Here is a 10,223-nt window from a genome sequence, read left to right as displayed (position 1 = left end):
TTAGGGAAGCGATGTAATTTTAATTGCCAGCAGGGTCACCAATGGTGGACATGTTTCAGCTGAGCTGACAGACTAGGAAGTAGATGTCGACTACTTCTGAATGTTTAGCCACTGAAAACCTTATGAATAGGAACAGAACATTGTCAGACATGGTACCAGAAAATGTAAACATTATAAATAGCACCACAATATTTTCAGATATACTGCTGGAAGAGAAAAACATTATGAATTAACACCAGAGTATTGTCACATATAGTACTCAAAATACAACTGAGGAAGAGTAGCTTTCTCAAAGTAAAGTTGACCTGATGATACAAATGGAGTAAAGCTTTTGGGGCCTACATTTGCTGGGGGCACAACTCAAAATGAGGATAAATAACTGCAAGCATCCATTAATGATCAGAACATGAAATGTCTGAAGTCAGTTTTGAGGTTGGCGCAGGACAGAGCAGTGTTTCATTCTGTTGTGTATAGGATCGCTATGAGTCAGAACCAACTCAATGGCACCTAATAACAACATCCACACTAGCTGCTCCTTAGAAACGCTATACAGGGTCACTGTAGTCGAACTGACTGGACAGCAGTTGACAACAATAGCATCCACTCCTTATCTAATTAACACTTTTCATCAACTCTACCTCCTAAATATTTTTGAAATATGTCTTCCTCTCCATCACCACACAGAGCAGCTATTAGGGCCTTAATTCATTAATCTGGAGAATTGTAAAGTATCTCATAAACTAATTTAGTGTTTGAGTTTTTAATGTTGTTTTTATAACTTTTAGTACTTTATCTCAATTTCTAAAGAGACATAGGATTATATACAAATATTCAAACCATTTGGAGCTGGAGTTATAGCTCACAAAAATTATAATGGAATAGGGTTCATCTGAGAAAACAGCTCTAGTACACTTTTCCCTAATCATGGTGTTTGGAATAGATAGACAATGTGAAAAATGTAATTAACATCACTGATCAATGTATGTGGAAATTGTCAAATGAAAAGCTAACTTGTTGTGTAAACTTTCACCAAAACACAATAAAATATTGTTAAAAAATCAAAACACCACCAACAGAAGCTTTCCCCACATTTTATTATTGTGTCTCTTTACAGAGTCTTGGAGTCCTGGTGTGGCGCTGTAGGACTGGACTGTAGGACTGTAGCAATAGACTGCTAACCACAAGGTGGGTGGTTCAAACTCACCAGTTACTCCTGTGAAACCCTATAAAGAGTGGGTATGAGTTGGAACCTACTGGACAGCATTTAACAACAACAGAGTCTTAGGCCCTTTTTCCTTGCACCTCTTTGTTGGTGTCCAATTTCTGCCTTGGAATACATTATATCATTCTTTCATTTCTTTACTCCTTTATTCATTCAGCAAGCTGGAAAGGAATCAAAGAGCAGATCACATTGGAAACCAGAGATCAGTTTCTGGACTTTCTCAGTGGTTCAACCAAGAACTCCAGAAGAGAGATGGAGTAAACAAGTGCCTGACCCTGAACTAAAGCAGTGGTAACAGAGTTCTTGCTGTTGTTAAATGCCGTTGAGTCCGCTCCAACCCACAGCTACCCTGTGTAAGATTTCCGAGGAGCAGCTGGTGAGCTCGAACCACCAACATTGCAGTTCAAAATGACTTTGCAATATAGCACATTAACCCACGGCGCCACACCAGGACTCCTGATAATGGGGTGGGTGGTAGTGATTATGTGCAGTGGAGTTCGTTCCCACTCATGTTGTTAGGTGCCATCGAGTAGCTCCAACTCATAGTGACACTGCGTAACAGAACGATACACTGCCTGGTCATGCACCAAACTCACAGTTGTTGCTAAGCTTGAGCCCACTGATGGCACTTTGCCAATCCATCTTGTTGGGGGTCTTCCTCTTTTTCTCTGACCCTCCACTTTACCAAACATGATATCCTTCTCCAGTGACTGGTCCCTCCTATATGTCCAAAGTATGGGAGACAAAATCTGGTCATCTTGGCCTCCAAGAAGCACTCTGGCTGTGCTTCTTCCAACACAGATCTGTTTGTTCTTTTGGTAGTCCATAGTACTTTCAATATTCTCCTCCAACACCATAACTCAAATACATCAATTCTTCTATGGTCTTCTGTATTCATTGTCCAACTTTCGCATGCATATGAGGTTATTGAAAATACCATGGCTTGTGTCAGGCACACCTTAGTCCTCCAACTAACATCTTTGCTCTTCAACACTTTAAAAAGGTCTTATACAGCAGATTTGCCTAATGCAATATGTCATTTGATTTCTTGACTGCTGCGTCCATGAGTGTTGATGGTTGATTCAAGAAGAATGACGTCTTTGACACCTTCAGTCTTTTCTCCATTGATAAGAATGTTGTTTATTGGTCCAGTGGTGAGGATTTTTTTGTTTTCTTTACCTTGAGATCCAATCCATATCTAAGGCTGTGGTGTTTGATCTTCAGTAGTAAATATTTTAAGTCCTCTTCACTTTCAGCAAGCAAGGTTGTATCATTTGTAATCCTGATGCCACATTTTTCTTCATATAACCCAGCTTCTCGGATGATTTGCTCAGCATACAGGTTGAATAAGTTTTGTGGAAGAATACAACCCTGTCGCACACCTTTCCTAATTTTAAATCATTCAGTGTTCCCATGTTCTGTTCGAAAAAACTGCCTCTTGGTCCAGGTACAGATTCCTCATTAGTACAATTAAATGTTTGGGAATACTCATACTTCGCAATGTTGTCCATAGCTTGTCATCCACACAATCAAAAGCCTTTAGGTAGTCAAAGCACAAGTAAACATCTTTTGGTATTCTCTGCTTTCTGCTGAGATCCATCTGATGTCAGCCATGATAACCCTCATTCCACGTCCTCTTCTGAATCTGGCTTGAACCTTTGGAAGTTTTCTATCAATGTATGGTTGTAGCCGTTTTTGGATTACCTTTAGTAAAACTTGACTGGCATGGGATATCAATGATATTGTCCAATGATATTTGCATTCAGTTGGGTAGTTTCTTTGGAATGGGCACAAATATGGATCTTTTCCAATCAGCTGGATAGGTAGTTGTTTTCCAAATTTCTTGGCATAGATGAGTGAGTGCCTCTAGTGTCTCCTCACTTTCTTGAAAGATTTTTATTTGTATTCCATCAATTCCTGGTGCCTTGTTCTTTGCCAATTCCTTCAATGAACCTTGGACTTCTTCCTTCAGGATCTTGGCTCTTGATCATACGCTATCTCTTGAAATGGTTGAACATTGACCATTTCCTTTTGGTACAGTGACTCTGTGTATTCTTTCCATCTTCTCTTGATGCTTTCTGCATAATTCAATAATTTGCCCAGAGAATACTTGAATACCTCAAGTCGAGGCTTTAATTTTTTCTTCAGTTCCCTCATCTTGAGAAATGCAGTTCTTCCCTTTTGGTTTTCTAACTCCAGGTCTTTGCACATTTTGTAATAATATTTTACTTTGTCTTCTCAAGCTGACCTTTAAAATTTTCTGTTTAGTTTTTTAAAATTACTCATTTCTTCCATTTACTTTATCATCTCTATGGTGGAAAGTTGCTGATATACATTTTGGGTCTTTTCCTTTTTTCTTGTCTTTTAAATAACTTTTTGCTTTCTTCCTGTATGATGTTCTTGATGTCATCCCACAACTCTTCTAGTCTTCACTTTTTAAGTGTCCAATGTATCAAATCTGTTCTTCAGATGATCTCTAAATTCAGGTGGGATCTATTCAAGGCCATATTCAGGCTCTTGTGGGCTTATTTTAATTTTCTTCAGTTTCAGTCTGAATTTGCATATGAGCAATTTCACAATCTGCTCCAGCCTTGTTTTGACTGAAGATATGGAGCTTTCCCACTGTTTCTTTCCACAGATGTAGTCAATTTGATTTCTGTGTATTCCATCTGGTACGTCTGGCTCATAGCGACCCTGTATAGGGTTTCCTAGGCTGTAAATCGTTATGGGAGCAGAAAGCCTCATCTTTCTCAGAATCACTGGTAGTTTTGAACTGCTGACCTTGAGATTAGCAGCCCTACTCATAATCACTGGAATCCTGGTGTGGCACTGTGAGTTACTGCACTGGACTGTAAAGTCAGTTTGAATTGCAAGGTCAGCGGTTCAAGCTCACCAGCTACTCCTTGGAAACCCTATTCAGGATCGCAATGGGTTGACGGCACTTAACAACAACTTAAGCTACCAGAGATCCTTGGTAACGGGGTTGGTGGTGGTGGTCATGTGCTGTGGAGTCCGTTCTGACCCATAGCGACCCTGTATAGGATTTCCGAGGCTGTAAATCTTTACGGGAGCAGAAAGCCTCAAGATGGAAAAGACATGTGTCAGTTGCTCCAAATTTATCTCCTCCCCCTCCCTTTTTTTGCCTGCTCTTTAAAATGGCCTAAAAACTCCAAACTCACTGCCATGGAGTTGATTCCGGCTCACAGCAACCCTCCAAAGCTGTACATCTTTATGGGAGCAGAAAGCGTCATATCTTTCTCCTGACAAGTGGCTGGCTGATGGGTTTGAGCGGTTGATCTTGGGTTAGTTGTTGTTAAGTGCCATCGAGTCGGTTCCGACCCATAGCGACACTGTATAGGGTTTCCGAGGAGCAGCTGGTGTGCTTGAACCGCCTACCTTGCAGTTCAAACGGCTTTGCAGTCTGGCGCATTAACCCACAGCGCCGCACCAACGCATAACCCAGTACACCACGAGGGTTCCTTTAAGTAAAATTGGGGAAATAAAGAAAAGATCCTAGGCTCTTTAACTATTTTCATCTGTCAGTAGAAGGCGCTGAAGAGGCATTGGAAGAGAAAAGGGCTTTACTTCCTGTTTCGGGTGCTCCTCTCCTGTAATGCAAGAGGATTTCCGAGTGACCAGCTCTTGCCCAGGAGTTGGCAGCGTCTTCATTTCCCATTTTCTACAGTGCACAGTGGCCAGCAGTGTCCTCCGCGCACCCTCGGTGCCCAGTCAGACGGTTTTGTGTCAGAGTGCTTTTGGCTTTTGCAGCACTCCCAGTTTCTTTAGTGCCCAGATCCTGAAGTGCACAGCAGCTAGGAGCTCTCACGTAAACAGCTTTCCCTGCTACTCTAGAGAGCAGAGTTCTGGAACATTCCAGAGAACAGATTTCCAGCAACTTTTCTGCCATCCAATGAGCCGAGGGATGTCCTTTCTAGTCATGACAAAATCTCAACCCTTGTAGGGGATAGGGGACAGTCTTTTTTGGGCACTCAATCTCAGCCCTATGGGTTGACTCTTTCCTATGTCTGCTCTTCCTCTATTCTTTAGAGATCTTTTTTAAAACTAGTTAAAATCCCTCATCACCCCTGCCCCCAGTTATAGTCAATAAATCTGTATCACTCCCGCCCCCAGTGATAGTCATTATTTTTTTATGGGGGCATATAGGTAGGTGACCTAGTGTGGTGCTGTGGGATAATGCACTAGACTGCAAGGTTAGTTTGAACCTCAAGGTCGGCAGTTCAAATTCACCATCAGCTCCTGGGAAACCCTATACAGGGTCGCTATGAGTTAGAGTTGACTCCACCACAGTTAACAACAGCAACAATAAAATAAAAAGTGGGAATAACATAGTTACAGAACTTCCAAATGAAGAGGAAATCAAAGTTATTTCAAGAAAAAAAAAAAAAAAAAAGCCTAACTGTAACCCTGAAAACAGCAGCATCCCCCCAATGTGCCCAGCCAGATGGTTTTGTAGGGTTTGGACTATGGCTAGGTCTAGGGTAGCCCTAGAACTTCATTTAGTTTTAGGATTATGGTAGGATTAGGGTTAGTGTTGGGGGTAAGGGTTTGGTTAAGGCTAGGAGTAAATCTTGGTCTAGTTTTTAGGGTTACAGTTAGGCTCAAGATGACAGCGCCTCTCCATGGCAACCCACAGTTCACCCGTTATTGTTCTTCTCTCTCACGGCTCCTGTTCAGCTTCCTCCAGTTGGCACTCAAGCCGCCTCTATCTCCTATCCTCTGATGATCAGAGTTCCAGGATCTCCATCTGTATCTGTCTCCTATGTCTTTGTTACAGAGGATTGGCTCAGTACATCTGCCTGTTGTGCCATCTTTTCCTGAAACCAGTCAATAGATCTTTATATTAAATGTCTCCTGTTCAAATGATGATATTGTTTGTCTCTCCATATAGGTCCCTGACGGATTCAGAATTGCTGAATAGACACCAAAGATTCTGTTGGGATATGGAGGTAAAGGAAAGAGATAAGCTAGACCAATTTGACATGTTGCTGGGACATCCAAAAGGAGATGCCTAATGAGTACAATTGCAATGGTTATAACAATCTGCAAGTTCAGGGCAGAGGTGGGTGATATATACAGAGATGGTCAAGGCAATTTTACATTGAATAAGAAAGCTCCTCAAGGTAGTAGTATGGGATGTCCTTGCCTCTCTGTAGAGAAGGTGGTTGAACATTTATTATTTGAAAATGTGAATGTGAAGGTGAAAAATTGGAGATTTAGTTAAAGCAGATTTTTATGAAACAGATTAGAACAGGGAAGAAATTAAGAAATGTTAGTATGTTGATTACGTAAATGATTGTGGTGAAACAACCAATCACTTCTGAGTATCCTAAGCACTAAAGAAAATCTCAACTTAAAGAAAAAGAGAATTAAATCAGAAACCTCCATGTATCTAGAGAAATCTGGGAAAGGGTGAAAGTAGCAGAATTAGAAAACCAAACTAAAACATTTAGAGCTCAAATATACAACATATGAAGAAAATGTTATGTCTTAAAATTACTATTACATTAGTAATATAGGCTGGAGTCCTGGTGTGGTGCAGTAAGATACTCAACTTCAAGGTCAATTTGAACTGCAAGGTTGATGGTTCAAACTTAACAAGCTACTCCTCAGAAACCTTATACAGGGTCAGAACCAACTCGATGACACTTAACAACAACAATATACACTAGGTATAAAATATTCAAGCAATACAAAGTGTGCCAAGTAAAAAGTGAACTCTTCTTACCCATCTTCCTTTCTTTCCCAGTTTCGCTCCCCAAAGGTTGCCTGAGATGGTTAATATTATGTGTCAATTTGGCTAGGCTCTGATTCTCAGTGATTTGGCAGACTGCTCTTCTATTAGGTAATATAACACAATCACTTCCATGATGTGATTTAATGTGATTAGTTTGTGAAAGTATTCTGGAAATGTGGCCTGCCTCCAGTATTTGAGGGACTTTGAAAAGTTTGTAGACAATTGGAATTTTAAAATAATGGAATATTTCCACTAACTTATTTATTTATTTATTTAAGGTTTTTATTGTGGATTGAGTGAAAGTTTACAGGGCACATCAGTTTCACATTCAACAATTCATATAACTTGTTTCATTACATTGATTATAAGCCCCTCCATATACCCTCAGTTAAAAGTATTTCTCTCTATCCACTTTAACGTTTTTTAAAAAACACACAAACAAAAAAAACCCACTCAGGCGTATATAATAATTTACATCTCCAAAGGGCACGTTCTGCAAGTCGGCCTCCTGGCCACCAGCTCTTAGTCCCTCTCTTCCCATGAATCTAGAGTCCTCAACTGCTCCCCTTCTCCATGACCCTATTTCTGCCTCCATCTCTGATGTTGCTGCTTCTCTGGTTAAGGTCCTGCATTCTGCTTGTGCGCTTCTCCCTTGATGGTCCTAGGTTCCTCTGTTTCTGGACTGTAAGATTAACCACTCCCCTGTCTTTGTTACAAAACTTCTACCTTTACAATTGTGACAGTCACAATTAGTCATGATAACAATTACTACTGAATCATACGAATCTTATCCCCATCTCTTTTCACCAGTTCTATCAAGACAAAATGAAAACTATTCAGTGGAGACTCTTCTCCCCCCACATACTCTTAAACTAAACTCCCTCTTGAAACGTTGTAAGCCAGTCACTTTGTTCCTTTATCGCCCCCTCATTTTAGATAGCCAATGTCTAAGTTGCCCGTCCCTATCTACCCTGTGTACAGAGGGGATAGCATTGATACTTGATGTGATGACTCCTTCCCTCTCTGTTGGTATTTAGAGTTACTACCTCCATGAGTATAGGTCAGGTTAATCAAATTGTAGCAATTTACCCTTGATTCCTTTATCAAAAAAATTTTTTTTTGTAATCTTCTTCTAGTCGAGTTCTGATTATCAAGCGATAAAGGCTAGGTCAAATGGTACTGTCTGCAAGTTTGGGTGTTCTTGTGCATCTCCCCTCACTTCATATCAGCTGTATGCTTCACTCTCAGTTCTAGCCCTCCATGGCTATGTCCTTGTCCATGGCTCAAGTGTCCCCAGGTTTCACCACACTTTGGACCAACCAGCCCTTCCTCTTCTCTTTCTCATCTCCACGTCAATGAGAGTCAATGGACTGTGGAGGAACTCAGCCCATTTCTTCATTGCTTCCTTTCCCCCTCTTCCACTCACCAGTAGACCAATGTGGTCACCAGCAAGCTTACATGCCTGTTCATGTCTTCCCTTTGAGATTCAGTCTTAGTGGGGTGTTTGTCCTGAAGGAACTTGACTGCTTGCCTTGATGTCTTTCTGGCGAACAACTTGCTTATTCTTGTAGTAGCCAGTCATGCTGACAGTTTTGTTTTGTTTTTTTCCTGATGATCTTTCTTTGAAGATGTATCTTCTGTTGCTCTAGCTGTTTCAGGCTGGTCTGCTTGTCCTTGCTAGTAGGAATGTCCCACCTCATAAGGTCCTGGATAGGACAAAGGATTCCACCTCAGGTCCTATACTCTGTACTTTGCAAGAGACCTATTTCACTGGGCAAGTTCTAGAACCTCCTGTAGGTATTCCAATCAGTTATGGGCTGAAGACGGGCTTACAAATTTTCTGTAATCATGTTTCCCAACATTCCTTTCTATGCCACTCAAGTGTCTATTTTACAATAAGACAGTCAGGCATCTTAGTATTATTTCTCCTCTTCAAACTATGCCTAGATCTCTGTATCTGTATCACAGATACTGTTGTTCCAAGGTTGAGCATGCATCACTATTTACCTCTGTCTTACTTATCCCATGCAAACCTGTCTCAGTGTCCCCCTATCTACCTTGTTCTTCCACATCCTCCCCCTTTTTGTATTGCCCTCCCCAACATCCACAGTAAACCCTGCACCCCAACCCCACTATTGTGGTTATCTTATATTCCATTAACTCTTCCCTCCAGTTGAGACAGGCTATTTTATACTGTAATCTACCTGATCTCATCTCCTGGATATCTGTTCCTCTGTGTTTACCTTCTTTCAATTTGTAATTATTTTGATCATAAACTGACCTCCTAGATCCTCTGTTCTTATAATTTTATTCTGTTCTTGACTTGTCCGTTTTTCTATTGAGTTCAGTGTGATGCTGCCACGTACGTCATTCTCTGGTTGTTGTCTGTTCTTGTTGGTTCTTAGTCCACAGAACTTCTTTTAGGATGTTTTTCAGAGCAGGGTGGCCTTTGGCAAAATCCCTTACCTTTTGTTTATCCTGGAATGTTTTGATTACACCATCATATTTGATTGACAACTTTGCTGGGTAGAGGATTCTTGGGTGGCAGTTTTTTTCTTTCAGGGTTTTATATATGTCTCCCCATTGCCTTCTTGCCTGCATGGTTTCTGTTGAGAGATCCGAGCTTAATCTGATTTGCTTGCCTTTGTTACGATTCTCTTTTCCCTAGCTGCTTTCAGGATTCTGTCCTTATCTTTGATTTTGGAAAGCTTGATTATTATATGTCTTGGTGATTGTCTTTTAGGGTCTATCCTTCCTGGAGTTCATTGAGCTTCTTGAATGCTTATCTTTTAGCTTTTCAGCATGCTATGAAAATTTTCTTCCAGAAGGTCTTCAACTATCTCCTCTGTGGACTTTTGTGATTCTTTCTGTTCTGGAATGCCAATAAGTCTTAAGTTATTCCTCCTCATGTTGTCCAACATGAATCTTAGGCCTTCTTCAGATTTTTTTATCTTCTATCTTAGTAGTGTTGAGAGATTTATCTTCTAGCTCACTAGTTCTGGCTTCTATCTCTTCAATTCTACTCCTTTGTCCTTTCAGTGTCTTATCTATTTCTGATATCTATTATTAAACGTTTGGACCTCTTTCTGTAGGTTTTGAATAGTTTCCAATGCTGTATCTATCTTATTTGACTGTTCCTGTTTCACTTTCCTGACTTCTTCCTTATTTTTCTCAATTCCATTGTAAAGTGTTTTGATACATTTTATAATCATATTTCTGAATTCCTTCTCAGGTATTTCCAAAGCC

This window comes from Chrysochloris asiatica, unplaced genomic scaffold (genome assembly GCF_000296735.1).
Source record: "Chrysochloris asiatica unplaced genomic scaffold, ChrAsi1.0 scaffold00135, whole genome shotgun sequence".
In the NCBI taxonomy this organism is placed as follows: domain Eukaryota; kingdom Metazoa; phylum Chordata; class Mammalia; order Afrosoricida; family Chrysochloridae; genus Chrysochloris; species Chrysochloris asiatica.
Note: the sequence above shows the minus strand (reverse complement) of the source record.